At 51.2% G+C, this 18,205-nt stretch overlaps 1 long non-coding RNA gene across 2 annotated transcripts; it reads right to left on the reverse strand.

Moving 5' to 3' along the window:
* Positions 1–15,666: 15,666 nt before the first annotated feature.
* LOC119001424 (uncharacterized) lies at positions 15,667–17,947 on the reverse strand. 2 transcript variants are annotated; one of them, XR_005069568.1, is made up of 3 exons: positions 17,641–17,947; positions 17,285–17,449; positions 15,667–16,889 (listed from the first exon to the last, which is right to left on the reverse strand). It is a non-coding gene; the product is annotated as an uncharacterized LOC119001424 (long non-coding RNA). The 2 variants fall into 2 exon arrangements; XR_005069567.1 differs by lacking the exon at positions 17,641–17,947 and having other exon boundaries at positions 17,285–17,628.
* Between the last annotated feature and the right edge of the window lie 258 nt (positions 17,948–18,205).

The raw sequence follows: 18,205 nt of genomic DNA on the forward strand, positions 1-18,205 counted from the left end.
ATTGGGTTAATTACTCCGGTGAAGTGCCCCCACCCACTACTGGATGTGACCGGTGGAGTGACTGTTCCCCATCAGCAACATCCCACAGAGTGAGTGTGGGGAATGTGTGGCTGCTCTAGAAGCCAAACGAAGCTCTGTCATTTGAGACCCAGGTGGGGTCTCTGCTCGGGTATTGAGTAAGAGATGTCTCTGAGGTCTCAGAGCCTAGAAACCCACTGCAGAGCGACACGAGAATCGCAGTACAGGGGGAAAGGACCTGATCCAGGAAAACCACCCCAGACCTTGTTAATTCTCAGCTCCACAGGACCATGGCAGACCCCACTGCCACAGCCACTGCCCCACTACTTTGGGGGTGTTCCTCCTGATCAGCCAGCTCTAATTTGAGCTCAGCTAATATTCTGATTCCTCCTGGGGAATGCACCCAGAGCCTTCCAGAAGCCAGTGAGGGGGCCCTCAGTCAGGACAGGGATGATGGCCTAAGCCTAGTGATTTATCACATGCACTAACAGACGGGCCTGTTCATGCACTCATGCAACACCCTGTTCAGGACCTCTCCGGTTTCTTTTCTCTGCCCCAAACCGTACGTTTTCTCCAGTCCAGTGAAGGAAGCTCTGGCGGGTATAGTTCATTCTAGAGGATCTCACTTGGGGGAAAACTGGCCTACAAAGTTCCCAGAACATCAGCAGGTCTGGCCAGACCAAAGGGAAGGTCCTGGCTCTCGGGAGCCCTCTATTCCTTCCTGGGTCAGGTGTTGTGCCAGGGTTTCTATTGCCAAGTGTCTGTCCAACCATGAAGGACCACATTAAGAAATGTTGTCCCTGGCGGGTGTGGCTCAGTGGATTGAGCACCAGCCTGAGAACAAAAGGGTCACCGATTTGATTCCCAGTCAGGCCACATGCCTGGGTAGTGGGCCAGGTCCCCAGTAGGGGGCGCTCCAGAGGCAACTGCACATTGATGTTTCCTCAATCTATTCCTCTCTTTCCCTCTCTCTAAAAATAAGTAAATAAAATCTTTTTTTAAAAAAAGAAAAGAAAGAAATCCTCAGTGCACATCACCTCTGCCACCATCATTCTCAAACAATCTTAAGAAGGCAACCCAGCCAGGGAACTCTGGCCACAGAGATACCCGATCAGAAACCAGCTAGGAGACCCAGTCTATGGCCCAAGGTGCTTTGGCATAAAGGCCAGAAAAGTCTTCTCATGGACACTTTAAGCCTGTAAGCAAAGAGCATCTTGGCTACACAGCCCTGGCTCCTAGTGTGTACTGCATGTTGACATCACCTGACGCCTTTCCAAACCAGTCCAGGGTCTCCTGAAATAGCCCCAGGTGGCTTGCTGAAGCCACCTGTGCCCAGCCCTACCTTATTCTCCCTTCTCCCACCCCCCACATTTACTTCTCTCTTATATGCAATGTGAGTGTCCTTTCTCTTCTGCCGCCATCCCCGTTTGTCATTTGGGAGCCATACCCTGGAGTTAGTAACAGTAATATGTATAATTAGCTTCTGGAGGAGGAGGGCCACGTGGCATAGGTGAAGTAGGACCGGGGAAGGGAGAGGACATGGGGAGGGAGGTGTGAGGCTCTGCCAGCGTCACTCCCGGCCGGAGCCGCAGAGCCAGGAATCCACACCTGCAGAGAGGCAGGCGCCCATGCCTGAATGGCGATGAAGCCCATCACAGCAGCTCCTCTGGGCTGGGTGACATACTTCCTCCCCAAACTTCTCTCCAGAAAACTGTCAGCTCCTGGGGCTGGGAACCCTCCGCCCACAGACCCCCTCCTGATTCCACAGATGCAGATAAAAGTCAGAATAGAAATAACCGGCACTGAGAGGGGCAAGTGCAGATGTGGCCACCAGAGCCCCAGATGTGGTTTGGCCATGGCCGCTGCCAGGCTGCTGGGGCTGCAAACGGGAATGTAGACCCAGATGGGGCTGGGGCTGGGGGACAAGGGGGAAACCATGCACAGAGCTGCTTTCTGGGCTCCAGGAGGGGTACAGCTCTGAGGAGGAAGGAGGTCTAGTGTGTGAGTTCATGAAAAGTGAAGTCACACACTTCGTCAGCCTGGCCCTGGGGAAGATAGATTCCTACAAATGCCCCCAGCCTAATCCCCCTCATTCTGCACTCTCCTCCAGCTCCCACTGCCCTTCCCCACCTGGGCCTCCAGCCACACAGCATCAGCTCCATTGGAACTCTTCTTTGCAGGTGGCCCAGGGGTGCTCCTTAGGCACCTCCTGACACAGATGGGAGGGCAGCAACGCTGCCTCTGCCTCTGGGAAACGGAGGGAAATGTCAGTGTCAGCCGGGCAGGTCAGCCTCTGTCCTAAGCCCCGCTAATACCCAGCATTCGGGGCCCCATAAAGATGAAGGGCTCTGCAGCCTTGCTCAGGGGCCCCTGCACATAAACACCCCCAATGATAAAGCTCCCTGCACCATCCCTCGTGAGGCCCATTTACTTCCCACTTTGTTTTGAATTTTCATCTCAGGAGAAGTTTGCAAACCGCTAACAGCAACTTTCCAGAAATTGCAGAATATAATCAGTGGACTCTCAGCCTGGCCATTCACTCTCAGACACAGCACCCCCAGGCCTCCACCTACCAAGGAGTGGAGGAGGCAGGAGGCTGAAGGTGGTCAGCAGTCTGGCTGGGACAAAGCCACAGAGGCCTCCCTTGCCTAGCCCCGCACCCCTGGGTGAGCTTGGCCTACACCCCACCCAGCCCCTATCCCTGTCCTGTTTGTTAGAATAAGAAGACCAGCCTACGCTCAGTTATTCTAGGAGGATTAGCTAGCTCAACACACAACACCTCTCCTGGACAGGAAGTTTTACTTTAAATACACCCTGAACCCCACCCACTGCAGAATCAGCCATTGCCTTGGGTAATGGCAGAGGGATGGAGAGGTGGAAGAAGACTGCTCTCTCTGTCCCTTTCTAAGAAGCTAGAGCCACAGCATGGGGATCATCAAATCTTCCCCGACCCCCACCTTGACACCCTGCCCTGACCTCTGTAATTCTCTTTGGAAGAGGTCAGCTCCAGGATCTGGGTGGAAGCCCTGGGGCTGGGCTTCTCAGTGTCATCCTGTCCCTCCAGTGATCTCTAGGGAGGGCCTACCGCCTTTACTACAGGAAACAAAACCTCTTTCAGAAAAATCCACCCCCTTCTTCCAGTCTCCTCCAAAGAGCCAAACTAATACTTGCTGAGTGCCTACCATGTGCTTCAGCACGTCTAATTTCACCTTCACAGCCCTGCAAGTGTGGAAATACCATCATCCTCTTAAACATGAGGGAACAGCCTCAGATAGGACAAACAAATTCTCCTGAGGCCACGCAGCTGATGGATGACAGGACGGAGCCAGCACTAGAACCCAGTCTGTGCTTCCTCTGCTGTGTCGAGCTCTCCCTGAGAAGGTGGGAAGCTGGACCCTGAGTGGGCAGAGGAGAGTGACAGCGGAGGTGCGTGCAACAAGCCCTTCCCTTCGTTCCTCACACTCCAGCTGTCACTCACCGGGCTGCCTGCCTTCTTGACAGGAAAGCGTCCTGGCTTCACACCTGGACTCATCTTCCCACGGCCCAGGCACAGGGTTTCCAGCAGCCAAGCAGGGATGCTAGCACCTACCTCAAATCATATAATTCCACCTGGGATTATAGATCAATAAGGATTATCAGTGTCAGAGGGCTTGCAATCAAGGACAACTCCCAGGAAGAGGAGAGAACATGGCCAGTTTTTACAAAGAAGTTCTTTGTGCAGAAAGGAAAGAAAAGCAAGCCCAGAGCGCAGAGGAACCAATCAATGGTTGGAGAAGTGGGCTCACCACCGTGGGGCATGGTGGTTGGTGCCAGAAATGACACACCATGTGGAGTTCAGTGGCCATCTGCAGTTCTCCCAACCAACACTCAGAATCCTGGATCCTAGAGGGGGCTGCAGCAGTCCTCCTCCTGCGGTCTACTCTACATTCCTCGCATTCTTTACGCTCAATTAAGAAGAAATAATCAGGGGAGCAAGCAAGGCCGCAGCAGGGCGGCCATGCCCCATGCTGGCGGCATCACGTGTGTGGAAACAGCCCCCCTGGGTCAAGCCAGACCAGACCTGGGACCGAGGGACCTTGGGAGGATGAGGAAAGCAAGCAGGGTGGACAAGGGTGTCTCCCGGTGCTCTACGGAGACAAAACAGTGAGAAGAAAGCGGGGAGAGGGGGCTGGGATCTGGAAGGAAAAGGAGATGAGGAGGCGAGGCTAGAGCAGAGGCAAGGCGTATGGCCAGAAGACCTCAGCCATCCACTGCTTAACTGAGTACTACCATGATCACAGCACACTCACCTTTACCAGTTAGTGGCACAAGCTGATGAAGTGTGTCATGAGAATAGTTCCTGTCTGTGGTCTTCAACACATCCCACCCGTAGTCTGCAGGAGGGTACTATTGACCCCAGTGAATCGTGCATGCCATTTCCTCCTCTTGGACACAGCAGGCCTGGCTAGCCACGCAAACTCCTCCTCCCTCAAGGCTCTACCCAACAGCTGCCTCCTCTCCTCCACTCCCACCCCCCGCCTCCACCTTCACAAAAGCCTCCCCTGATACCCCAGCAGACCGAGTCTCCTCTCGGCCACCCTGATGCACGCAACCAGGACAGATCTTATGCTGTTTGGTAATGTTAGATGTGTATGTCTATATACCCATCAAAATGAATAACAATGAATGATTATTATTATTTATCAAGCATGTAGAACACGCTTGATATGTCGGGTACTGTGTCAGCGATTGATAGATTTCCTCATTTAATCCTTTGAACATTCCTAGAGGTCATTATTATTATGATCCCCAATTTACTCATGAGGAAATTGAGACTTGGAAAGGTTAAGTACCTTGTCCAAAGTGACCCAGCTGGCACATCAAGGAGGGGGGAGTTGAAACACAGGATCACAAAATGCCAAACCCTGCACTAATAAACTAACACTGAGATGTTCAAGGACAGGTTCTGTATTTAACCTTGCTGAGCACTAACTATACGGCAAAGAACAGCTGCTCCCTCCCTATAGGATGGGTGGGTGGGTGGATGGATGGATGGATGGTGCAGGCTCCACAGTGTTTCAGCAGTGGAAGTAGGCCAAAAACTCTCTGTCCACCTTCCACATCAATGGATCAAACTTGTGAGCTGATCTATTAGAACGAAGACCTATTCTATGCTCTTTATTGGGTCAACTGTTAGAACACTCTCTGTGGCCACTTCGGAGCTTCAGTCTATGACCGTATGTACACTCAGTCTGTGGTCAGAGGTAGTGGCCAACTTATAATGAGGGTGGGAATCAATGTGGGCCTAGTGTAGAGGACCAGCCTATGGCCAGGCTATGTGGAAGGAAGAGAACCCCTCTCTGCCAAGCTGACTCACAGAGGAATAGAGAATGGACAGTTCTTAAGCCAGAGCGCCTTGCCCCTGAGCACTTAAAGGTAGAGAGGTCAGCGTGAGTAACTAGGTACGCGGGACAGTACAGGATGAATTGTCCTGGGACCAGGTGAGGGGATGTCCCCAGTGAGGACCGTGTCCTTTTTGTGAGTCCCACCGTAGTGTGTGTGGTGTTACACACGTGTGTGTGTGGGCTATGTGTGGTGGGTCAACAGGGGCTGGGTAGGGTGTGGGAGAGACAAGCACACACCTGTAATAACATTGGCTTCAGACGCTGGGAGAGAAGAAATTCCCCCAACTGTTTTATCAGAGCCGAAGTTACCAAATTACATTGTTGTTTTAAATTTGAGCTTCTCTGCCTGCAAATGGGGGTTGAGAGGGAGAATCTCAGGTTCATGAGCTTAATGCTTGGCTGGGCCTGGAGCTCTGCCTCCCCACCCAACCAAGCTCCCAGAGCTCCCCTGGCCCAAGGAACAAAAGTCTTCTCTCTCAGGGCTTTGAAGTGGAAACACTAACTGCTCCCTTTAATTAGAAAGAAACCCCCTATTGTTCCTGCTTTATTACTGATGGAGGAAGATGTGGGGAGGGGGGATTCTGAAGAAGAGCAGAAAGGGGAGGACACAAATCTCTCCGGAAAATAGAGCATCTCCACACTCTGGTCTGCACCAAACCAGACCTCTCTGTCCACCCAATCAACCAGGATTTTACAGGGCATACAGTCTTTGATTAGATGTCACAAGAAAGATAGAAGACAGGGTGCCAGGCCTCAAAAGTTTATAATCTAGGTAGAGGAGGCAGGGCAGAAGGAAAAGAAATGAAAGATAATTGATACTCAATTAGTACTACCAATAAAAGCTATAAGCATTTACAGTGAGGAGATAGTCCCATAGACAACCTCATAAGAATATTTGGGGAGGGTCTCTAGGGATTTACGTTGAATGCTGCAGACTGGAGAGAATTGGCAGAGAGTAAGAAGAGGATTCTCCCTTCCAAGCAGGTCAGTGGCCTATGCAAAGGCACAGAAGTCGAAATGGGCGCAGCTTCTTTGGAGGACAGCAAAGAAAGAGTCTGATTGTAGAGGAGGGTGTGTGCAGGGGAACTACCTGGAACCAACCTGCACGGAGCAGATGGAACAGAAGAGTGGAAGACTTCGAAAGCACACAGGGGAGAATGGCCATGATGAGACACCTAGGAAACCACTGGGCCTTCCTGAACAAGGTGAGTGACCTGATAAAAGGTGGCTCTTGGGGAGATTAATCTGGCAGCTCTGTGCAGGAAGGCATGGAGGGGAGAGAGTCAAGACGGGGGGACCAGTTGGGGAGCTTCTGAGGAAACCCAGGTACTGATGGCTTAGACTAAGGTGATGGCAGCGGGACTGGGAAAGGACTGGCAAGTCTGGGAGAGATTTCAAACGAAGAAATAAAATGTGTTGACAAAATGGATATAAGGGAATAAAAAAGCGGGAATACAAAGATATTTCCAAGGTCTCCATACGGGAGAGTAGAAGGGTGATGAAGGGGGAAGAGAGTAGAAGCCCTCTATGCAAAGTGGAGAGCCAATAAACAAAGCTCCCTGAAGCCATTATTTTTCCTTCCAGAGCCCAAAGATGCCTTGAACCCAGGACTCAGAGAATAGCAAACCCAGGGCAAGAAAGACGTGTTCCCTCAGACCGGGAACACTGTGATGAAAACTACTTCTGTGCAATATTTGCTCATGCACTTCAAAGTGTTTTTGTGCCTCGGCTGATGCTCAAAACAACCACAACAGGTATCATTATCCCCATTTTGCAGATGAAGAAACTGAGGCCTAGAAAGACTAAATAACTTCCTCTAAGTCACACAACTAGTTAGGGGGCAGAGCCGGGAGGAGAAACTTTCTGACTTTCAGCTCAGAACCCCTCCCAGTGCCTGTTGGCAGCCAAAAGAAGGGGAGGGGAGCATCCTGGAGCTACATGTGCCCTGAGTCACTGGGGCAAGGGATCTGGGCCTCAGAGAGAAGGTCCACCCTGGACTTCAACAGCACCTCCAGCCTGCTCCTCACACTCACATAGGGCGTAAGTCGGGAGCCCAGGGTTGGAAACGCCAAGTCTAATCAGACCTCACAAGCCCACAGATGGTTTAAATCAACGTGCTACCTTGATAGGAATAATGAGGAGTCCTGAAGACAGTCTTATGCCAGTTCCATCCGTCTGGTCAGAGAACCATATCTTCCACAAGAATTTCCCCAACCGGGATCTCGCCACCCTCTAGGCTGGGCAAATCCTTCATGAGGAAGTCCCCTGGTCCGACATCACAGCCGCTCTCCAGCCCCCACCAGGAGAATCACCCACAGGTTTCCAAAAACTCTGGCCTCAGGTTCTGATTCGACTTCTTAGGCCTTTCTTGAGGCTGAAAATGGTTCCCAGGGAGAAGCAGGTGACTGCGGGTCAAAGGCCAGGCCAGGGGGTGGGGGCAATGTGGTGGGGTGGATGGGCCTGGATCCAGACAAACAGAGAACCGGACAAATGCCCCTCCCCCCAACTTCCTGGCAGAATAAGTAATTCCCAATGTTCATTGTTGCATTCATTCCACATGACAAATGTCATCATGACATTTCCTTTGATGGGACACCTGACCTAGGGCATCCAAATCTCACAAAGGCTGGGGTTAATCAATCTCTGAGGTTACAGAGTCCCAGGAACAGAAGCAGACCTGTGGTTCAGAAAAGCCTGGCCTCTAACTGGGGGAGCCCCGCACAGCCAGGCCCCAGAATGGCAGCAATGGCCTTTCCTCGGGAAAATCTCAGGCTTAGGATCTCAGCCCGCCCCCCACCCCCAAGGTGGCTTTGTGGGCAGGGACCTGCTTTAATAAAAATTTAGCCTGGCCACCCCCTTGCCGAGCAAAGCTTAATTTGAAGCTTAAAAAACAATGAAGTTAATTTTTAAAAACCTTTCATTGAGTTCCATGAGACCCCTATTAATTTTATTGTTTCAATAAAGCATTTATTTAATTGTCTCCAGAAGGGCCCTGTTAAATGCACAGATGTTACCTGAGTCAGCAGGGAGGGAGCTGGGAGCCCTTGTTCCCCCCTTTCCCGTTTGCACATTAGCAGCATTCTGTTATTGGATTAACTGATTGTCACCTTTAAAGTCACAAAATAGAGCCCTGAGGGAATGAGACACAAGACAGGTAAACGCTGGGGAGCAGTTCAGGGCAGAGTTGCAGGGAGCAGGAAGCCATACTCACGCTAAAGAGGCTGCTTTTGGTTAAGAGGAAGAAAAGGATTTTTTTGTTCCTGCTGATGAGGAGACATTTCTCATTTAGCCTCTGGCGCAAAGCTGATATTCCCAAAAACCATCAGAGGACCAGCGCGTTACTGGATGTATGTCGTCCCATCCACAGGAGGGGAAGGGCTCAGCTCGAGTTGGCAGCGAGTCTCTGGAATGTCCTGTCTCGTCCTTCCACAGACAGTGACTGAGTACCCGCTGCGTGCTGCCACTCCTTGGAGCCTGAAGTATACAGCAGTGGGTGAAACACAGACCCTGCCCTCACAGTGCCTGGGTTGTAACGAGAGAAGACTAACAACAAAAAAGTAAAAATATAACGGACATATCAAGATCACGCCAGATAACTGGTGCTCTGAGGACAAAGCAGAGAAATGTGGCAGACAGGAATGAGAGGAGGTGTGTCTGATGAGATGACATTGAGCCAAGACCTGAACATATAGAGAAGGAGCCAGCAACAAGTGCAAAGAACCTGGGGCAGCATTTTGAGAGGAGCGTTATCAAAGGACTGAATAATCAGAGGAGCATGAGCTGGGGAGAGGCCCAGGGGACCCTCTTACATCAGGAATATTTCAAGAACTACCTCAGGACAGACAGTCCATCATTTATCTTCCTGTCTCTGGTTATGTGCTTGGTGCCTAGCACAGGTGATGAACAAAAATAGGATTGAAAGGGGGGAAAGGAAGGAAGGGAAGAGGAAGATTGAACACTTGGCAGGAATTTCATTTAGTCAAATTATTTTTTAATTGAACAACCAATTAAAACAGAAAAAGAGGCAGGTGGGGGAAGCTCAATCTATATGCCGGGTCACTCTTTACCAAGCTAAGGCAGGCCCCAGTAGAAGGAAGGCATGAAGGATATACATCTAAATTCATCAAGAAGATCAAAGTGTAACTGGAGAAACAGTAGTGGTAATTCCTCCTAAAATTATTATGGGCTCTGATTCAGAGCTTACTAAATGCTTGTGCATGCATTTATTCTTTCTGACAACCTTGTGAAATAGAAAATAACAGTATTAGTCAATCTTAACTATAACAATAGTTAATATTGAACTATTGAAAATAACAATGTTAATTAACATTAACTAACTGCTCATAGGCCTTGGCACTGTGCTAGGTGGTGGGGATATAGGGGGAGCTGAAATCAAGGCCTTGTTTTCAGAGTATACAGTCCAGAGTAGACAGACTTCAACCGAAAGACACAATGAGAGAAATGACAGCTGCGGTGAGTATTGCAACGGATGGGTACATAGGGCTGCAAGAACCCCGAGTGGGGGCAGACACTTCCTAGTAGGACATGTCTTAGGAACTGAGCTCTAGAATGAATGGGATAACCAGGCAAAGAGGGGAGGCAAGGGTGTTCCAAGCAGAGGGAACAGTAACTGCATGGGGTGGATGGAGAGCAAGGTGCAAATGAGGAGCAGGGGAGGGTAAGTGGGTCTGAAGCAGAGAAAGGGAGGCAGGGCACAGTTAAGGGGAGGTGGGAGAGGTAAACAAGGTTATAGTACGAAGGGCCTTGGAGAACATGGAAGCCGGAAGCCAATGAAGATTTTATCTTCAAACACTTGAACATCTGTCTTGAGGAAAATGGAGTAACTTTGCTACAATCAACTCATGTGTTGGCTACTTGTGGGAAAGTGTCCTTGCCTATCACAAGGGTGGGGGATGAGGGCGAATGGGTTATTTGAAGGTCAGGGAGGAGTCCTACTTTGGTCAGGAGGTTCGGCAGGATCAATGACTCCCACTTTGTCATCATCAAGGATCCCTTTTATTCACCCAGCTGCCCCACAAACCCTAGATTCTTTAAAGAGTCTGCCTACCAGATCATACTGGTACAACATAATCCCTCCCCCATTTTTATTAAAAAATAATCAATGTCATTCATCAGCACAGGAGACCCAATGCATGATGTCATTCTGGCCACAAGCAAAGAAAGTTAATGTTTTTCTGGATTGGGCAAACTGATCAAGAAATATGTATCTTTTCCTTTGGGCTTTCTGAAATATTGGCATAGCTCTCCCCACTCCCCATCTCATTGGACATCTTAGGGCTTCAGGCCACGAACCGCTATTCTATGGTCAGACCCAACATCTTCCACCCACAGGACTCTCTGAACTGGGAGGTACAGGCTCCTTGTGCTCAGGCATTTGGGGAAGGAGCAATGGATGTGAACTAAAGCAGCCAGGGAAAGCTTTCTGGGGGCAGGGCAGTGGGGGGGAGTCTTGAGAAGGGCCTTGAGGAACAGGCAAGCTTTGGGCAGGTGAGGAAAGGGTGTGGTCACGAAGGAGTAGGAGAGCAGGTTCTAAGCTGATGAAGCAACCAGCCAGGCTGCAACAAAGAGTCAGGAAGTGCTTGTGGACAGGAGAGTGGAATGGGTGAGTTGTGACCGACTTGACATGCCAAACTAAATTATCCTCCAAGTGACAGGGAATCATCAAAGATTTTAAAACAGGAAAATCATCTGTTGGAAGCGATGTTCCTGGCAGATGAATCTGGCGCCCATACATGCTGTGAGGTGGGAGAAGCACACGGAGGGGACCCAATCAATAGACCAGATGTGAGAGCAAGAGCCTGGACTGGGGAGGACGGCAGGGAGGGAATAAAGGAGCAAATCCAAGAGCCTGTGTTTTTAAAAGCAGAGGACTTGAATTTGAGTTTGGAAGCATCAAAGGGACTCTGAGGTATCTTGGAGCCTGTGGTAGAGAGATGAGACAGTTGCCCAGGGAAGCCCATGGCGGGAAGGAGATGATGAATTCACGAGGCATCTTAGGGAGTCTTTACACAGTAAATTCTTCACAGTGGTTACCTCTGCAGGTGGGGTTGGAGGGGCAGGCAAGGTGGCTTTCGTATCTTATGATATGTAATCTGTTTTAATAGAGGGATTTTGTGTAATTTTTACTTCCCTTTTTTGTACTTTTTAGAATTTTTTGAATAATAATTTTAATTCCATGCAGACTCAAGGAGTCTCATTAACCCTTTGTAAACTGTTGCTCCCGATGTGTCCCCTCTTCCCTGCAGGGAAAGGGAAGGAAGGAATGATTCACAGACTCTACTGGAGTCTCCGAAAAGCACTTCAGAGGGAAGCAGTCTCTGCTCCCCAGTCTGTGGTCTTCTCTATAGTGGGGGTGGGGGTCTCCTCGATGTCTCTCTCCGGCTGTCTCCCCACTTCTCTCCCTGCTGCTCCATGCCCCCCCACAGGGCCTGCCTCTGTCCTCAAAGAGTCAAACATCAGACCCCCATCTTTGAAGCCAGATTGCAGTGCTGGCCTGGAAAGACTGACCTTGGGATTTTTATAGCTGACATCAGCCCAGCCCATAAACTATGGGTGACAGGACAGACCATGAAAGAGCCCAAGCTCTGACGTCAAAAGGCGTCTCCGTCCAAATCCAGCTATGCCACAGTTCCCTAACCTCCCCATGTCAATTTTCTCATCTTGACAATTGGAGATAATAATAGTATTTATCTGCTAGAAGTATTAAGTGGATTAAATGATGATGAAAGGCATTTAATAAGTGTGCTCTCTCATTAGTGTTATTAAGAATGATAAAATAATAAATCTATGACCAAACTTTGTTGCTAAGAGGCAAAAATAACCTTTAATACACTTCTTTCTTGGTTTCCACTGGTGGCATTTCTTTGCATCTGTCTCTCCCTTTGACTGGATTTTTCTTCCCCCCAAACCAACAAAGAGCTGAGAGAAGAGCTGAATCAGGGCCTGAGTTGCTGCTTTCTGATTCTTGGTGGTCTATCCTGCCACTTACAATTTGTGTGACATTTGACAGATTCCTTAATCTCATGCGCCTCAATTCCTTCATCTATAAAATGGGTGTCACAATGCTGACCTTGTGCTCTGTGTCAAGAGGTTCGACAGTCTCTGGCACATGATAGTTCTACACCAGGGTTCCAGGAAGGGGCCAGCAACAAGTGCAGGTGTTGCTTTCCCACCAGCCCCTCACCCCCAGCCCCTGCATTAGTTGGTCCCTGATGGTTTGGGGTGAATCTTCCCCATTATCCCACCAGCTCCGGAGGGCACAGGCAAGGCCAAGGCCTCCTTAACTGAGCGGAGCCAGAGCCATCTTCCCCCTGGATGTGGCTGTGGGGCAGCCTCGGGGGGCAGCCAGGGAAGAGGGATAGAACTGTCAGCCCTCTAGAGGCCCAGAACCAGATGCACAAGCTCAATAGTCCCCCTTTCTTCCTCTCTTCTCTGCACTTTCCAAACCAATGTTCTGAAGCTGCTCCAGAAGAATTGGTTCTTTCTATTTGACCATGGGCTAGAAAAAAAGTTGCCCAATTGACTCAAGGTGCATTTGGCTTGGTCAGAGAAGGTTTGATGTGTCAGATCCAATCATCCAGCCCCTATGCTCATGGTCCCAGCATTCTCCCATGCAAAGGCCTCTGGACAAAGGCAAAAGCCTCCACTCCATCACCCTCTCTACTTGACTCTCTATCTGCCCAGGGGATGACAGGCCCTGGGGTGCAACCCTCACTCTTCTCTGTCCCCTCAAGGGTCTTCAGGACAGAGCCTCTATTCTGGGCTAGGTCCAATGCTCTGAACAGGTACCTCTCAGCCTTCTCTGTCAGGAAATACATCTCAGACAGCCAGGGAAGGTGGGGAAGAGCAACTGTCACAGAGCATCTCTCTGGGCTGGTGGGTGAGACTGAGCAGGAGGGAGGAGGGAGAAAGAGCAAGCCAGGCCCAGGGAGGGAAACTGAGAGACACTGCAGCACAGACCTAGAGGCCCAGACAGACAGACAGACAGACAGCTCAGTCCAGGCCCTGAAAGCTCTGGGAGCCCACAGAGCCTTTTGGTCTCTGGGGTTCTGAAGGGCCTCACCCTCTGCCAGAGTCATGGAAGCAGAATGGCTCATGTTCTCACCTTGAGACCCACGGAGAGGAACTAAGCTCTTTTCCAGAAACGGGTGGAGAGAGCTCTCCCGAGCCAGGGCTCTGTGCTCTTTGTCTGATTACCCTTTTCAAGATTCAGGGGCTTTTGTCTGTCTCCATGTTTCAGCATCTTTGTCTATCTTGTCTCGTCTCTCTCTCGTTCGCTGCCCCCATCTCTGTCTCAGATCATTTCTTGGGGACCCTGCTGCCTTGGGGCTCCCGCTCTCCAGCGTGTAAGAAACCTGACCTTCATCATCTGTTTTTTATATTTTAGAACTGTCCGCTTCACTTCCTACCTGAGGGAAGTGGGGGTGGGGGGAGCAGCCTGCCGGGCTCCACCTCTTTCCATCCCCCACCCTTTTCTGAATCCATCCCCCCACCCCCACCCCAGTTCCTTGTCCCCAGAGCTCAGAGCTGAGGCCTTCCCTGCTCAGAGTCACCATAGCACCAGGAATCAGGCTCTGATTCATGATCTTCCCTCCACAGCTCACCACAGGGTGGGGAAGGCAGAGAGGCCTCCTCTGATCCACTGCTGGTTTGCTGATTTGGGAAAAAGTGAAAATTCCAGGCGCAGAGCGAGCCCAGGAGCCTGAGAGATTTCACCAGTGGAAACTAAGATAGAAAGTAAAGTCATTTCTGCCTCTAGGCAGACTTACAGCCAACCAGGTTGCCTAACATGTTGTCACAGATATTTGTTTAATATTATTATTAATACGAGCCATAGGTTACACACACTGACGGCATATCCTGTGCCAGGCACTTTACATGCCTCCGCACATCATCCACTAAACAACTTTGTCTGGTAGATACAACTATTACCTCCCACTTTCTTAACGAGAAAACTAATACTACACACAGAGGTTAACCGACTTGCCCAAAGCAACCCACTAATAAGTCTAAGCCCAGATTTCTCCAAGTCCTAAGCTCTTTATTCTAATTTTTTTAGACCTGAGAAATGTATTTTGTCCATTTCTTTTTCAAGGAAGTAAGTCCACAGAACCCGGAATAAACCTTCAAGCGCCCAGGGCCCCACACACCCCAGTTGGACAGGCATTGTCTGTAACTCACTACTTCCTGGAAGACCTTGAAGAACCAGCCAGCAAAGACTGTGTGTACAGGCTAGAAGAGGACATTTGGGGAGGGAAGAAGTGGGAGGGCAACATGAAAAAACGCAAAGGATAGCCGTGGTCAGCCAGGCTCTGCGCAGAGAAACGAAATGGGGATGTGGATAGAGCCAGGCGGAGGGCTGGGGCCAGCTCCCAGAGGCCTGGAGTTAGTTTATGCTCCAGGTTTTTTAGCAGGAGAGTAATACAGCTGCTTTTCCATATCTTCAGGCTCTGAATCCAGGATTCAACCAACCATGGATAGAAAATAGTTGGAAAAAAGTGTTATATTGTTGCTGATGTGTACTGTATAGTTAGGCCCACATGGTTGCATCTGTACTGAATGGGCAGACCTTTTTTTGGTCATTATTCCCTAAACAATACAGTATGTCAACTACTTACATTATATTCGATAGGATAAGTAATCCAAAGATGACTTAAAGTACATGGAGGATGTGCGTAGATTACATGCAAATACCATGCCATTTTTCATGAGGGACTTGGGCATCCACAGGATTCCTGGAATCAATGCCCCCAGGAATAGCAAGGGACGACTGTTCCCCAAAAGAAGTATTTGAGACCTAGGCTGGAGGGAAAAGGGAGACAAGGAAAAGGGCTGCAGAAAGATTGGTATTCCAGTCCCGGCACCCTAGGGCAATCTGACAAAACGTGTAGAAGTTGTTGACCTAAAAGGCATTTCCAAAGATATTTAGCATTTCGGAGTCTGGGCCATTTGCCTCCTTCCCAAGAATTGCTATCTAAGTTAGTGTGTGGGTGGAGCGGCGGGGTGGNGCGGCAGGCAGAGGGAAGGGCAGGAGGCCTCGGTGTCTGCAGCACTAGCCTTCACACTTCCAGGCAGACCCTCTCAGGGCTGCAGTGGCCCGGAATGACAGACCTCAGCACTCTGAGCTAGACACTGGCCTGAGGACTTGGGTCTGGGAGGCCCAGGACACTGCCCTGCCAGTTCTACAAGGTGGGGCAAGTGGACAGACTGTAGATCTGGAGCCTAAGCAGTGGGTTTGTGTCTATTTCAATTCTTTGAAAGGATGATTCCTCTCTCTGGGTGGCAAAAAAAAAGCAAACAAGGAAAATTTGGTTAAGAACTCAAGAACTGCCGATTCAGAAACTCTAATCTGTTCAAAAAGTTAAGTCCTTTTTTTCAGAGGCCAAAAACCTATTTCCATCAAAGACTGTGTATGTCTGTGTCTGAGAGCTGGTGAGGGAGACAGAGTGAGTGTGAGGAGAGGGTTGATACGCCTTTGTTCTCGTGTGTGAGGCTGCTGCTCTGTGGGCTTGTGTGCGCACATCGCACATACATTTGTGCCTGTTTCTCGGGCCCCTGTGTGTATTGAACTTGCAAACCATAACAGAAACACTGGAGCTTGGCAAAGATAATTATCTAATTTTGGAATGTGTTATTATAATACCTACATGATGTGTAATGAACTTAACAATGTTCGCGTTATATTCACCCACTCTGAGTTATAGACCCACGATGCCAAGCCCTACCTACTTCTGAGGCTTCTCCAAGACCCAAGAGCACAGCAGGCCCCAGAGAAAGCTCTTTAAGGAATACCCCCCCCCACCCCCCAGGGCTTCCTCATGGATCGAAAAGTTGGGTGGGAAGCAGGGCAGAGCTCATCTTGGGATCCCCACTTCCCAGCAGAAGAACCTCTGAAACTGGTAAGAAATCAGCCCTCTTGGGGTCAACAGAGGCAGATAGGCTTTCCCCCTGTGGGCCAGGGGGGGCCTCCTGATCAGCAAGGCTCTCCTCTTCCCCAGGGGGCTGGATTGAACTGAAGCTGAGTGTGAAGGGAATGTTTGCTGTTTGCTGCTGCTCCCTGTTGACTTTAGCCAGTAGCTCTGTTTACAAACCCAGGTTGGTTTTCCCAGCGCAGTTAATTAGACCAAAGACATCTGGTGTGAGGGCTGGGGAGGGCATCTGCTCAGCGCCTTCCCCCAACACCCAGCAGCCATGGGCCAGGGCAGGGCAGAGCAGCTAAACAGAACCAGACCCAACTCCAGCAAACCCAAAGTTCTCAGGAGAATTGTGGCTTCTCCGAGTCTGCCTCTCCCATGCTTTCTAAGTTAGACTGGACCCCAGCCTTCCGAGTCTTCGGGACCCCAGGAATCAGGGCTGGGTTCCCCTACCTAAGTGGGATCAAGGACTCAGTCCTCCCTGTTCTTCCACGTCCAAAAGAACTGGGCTGAGATTCCTGTCCCCTCTAGAGCAGCACAGCGGCTCTGCATTCTGTAACAACGACAGATTTCTTGCGGCCCCTGCAGGAAAACCTCTCCTCCCCGACGCCCCCTTAAAGGGGAGGCTCTGGGCCCCCCTCCCCCACCCCGATTCCTCTTTAGACGATCTCGGACACTACGGGGAAGAAGGAGATTCGTTAGTCTAGGACCAGAGGGAAGCAGGAAGGTGCCCAAGAACAGGAGAGGATCTAGGCGGACAGTTCCAGGGCGGTGGGGAAGGGGAAGGCTGCGGGGGGGAGGGGCAGCGGCTTATCTCTCCCAGGAGGGGGAGTTCACTCCAAACAGCTAATGCACTGGCGTGTGAAAGCCCCTCAATTAGCACTAATGATGCAATCAGGGAGGGAGGAGGAGGGACCAGAAGTTCTGGTGAAGTCCGCACCAACTTACACACAAAGTACCCACTCCCTTCCTCCGACACAGTGGCCTGCCTTTTCAGACGCACCGATGCCACACTCCGCAGTCTGGACCACGCACGTCCGTGGGTGAAAACGCACTCTTCGCAGAAACTACTAGTATGCATGTAGTTCGTGGTTCGCAGCTGACCGCGTCTGACTGAGGGGATCCGGAGGCGGATCGGAGTTAGGGAGAAGGAAAATCAGAAATCAGACTTGGTAGATGAGGTTGAACAGGGCATCTCCGAAAACTTCATGGTTATTCCTCTGATCCCAGAGTTCCCGTTCCACGCGCGCTCGCAGGTGCAAATCCCTTGCCGCCTCCTCCCCACTCCCACCCCGCCCGCGAACCTGAGACTGGGCGAGGAGCCGCCACCCCCAGCCCCATCAGCTGGAGGCGGGACCCACGCGCATTCCCTGCGCCCCCTCGGCCTCCAGCCACGCGTCCCAGGGAGGGCGCTCTGGCATCTCACGTATCTCCAGCACCCCGGACTCAGTCGTTCGTCGCCTCCGGAGTCCGTTACCTGAGCCCTCGCCCCTTTCCTACTACCCCACCCCGCCCGGCCGGCTCCGTTATCCGCCTCCCGGTCCCGTTAGCCGGCTGCCACGGCCCCGTTATCCTCCCTCCCTCTGGGCCCGGAGCCCCGCGCCTCGCGGGGCCGCCGCCGGCCCCTCCCCCTCTCGCCCGCCGGAGTTCAGGGGGCCTGGGCTGGGCTGGGCCGAAGCCGCCTCCGCACCGCTTCCCAGGCCGGGACGGCCGCGGGAGGAGGTCCCGCTGTCAGTCAGCGGGGAAGGCCGGGCCGGGAGGCCGGAGGAGGCGGTGCCGAGGACGCTCTCGGGCCCGGAGCTGGGAGGCGGAGGCGGAGGGGGCGGAGGCGGGGGCGGCTCCGGGCCTTATAAGCGGCGGGGGCAGGGC

Source organism: Sturnira hondurensis, unplaced genomic scaffold, assembly GCF_014824575.4.
Source record: "Sturnira hondurensis isolate 20B ecotype Veracruz unplaced genomic scaffold, ASM1482457v3 Scaffold0016663, whole genome shotgun sequence".
Taxonomy (NCBI): domain Eukaryota; kingdom Metazoa; phylum Chordata; class Mammalia; order Chiroptera; family Phyllostomidae; genus Sturnira; species Sturnira hondurensis.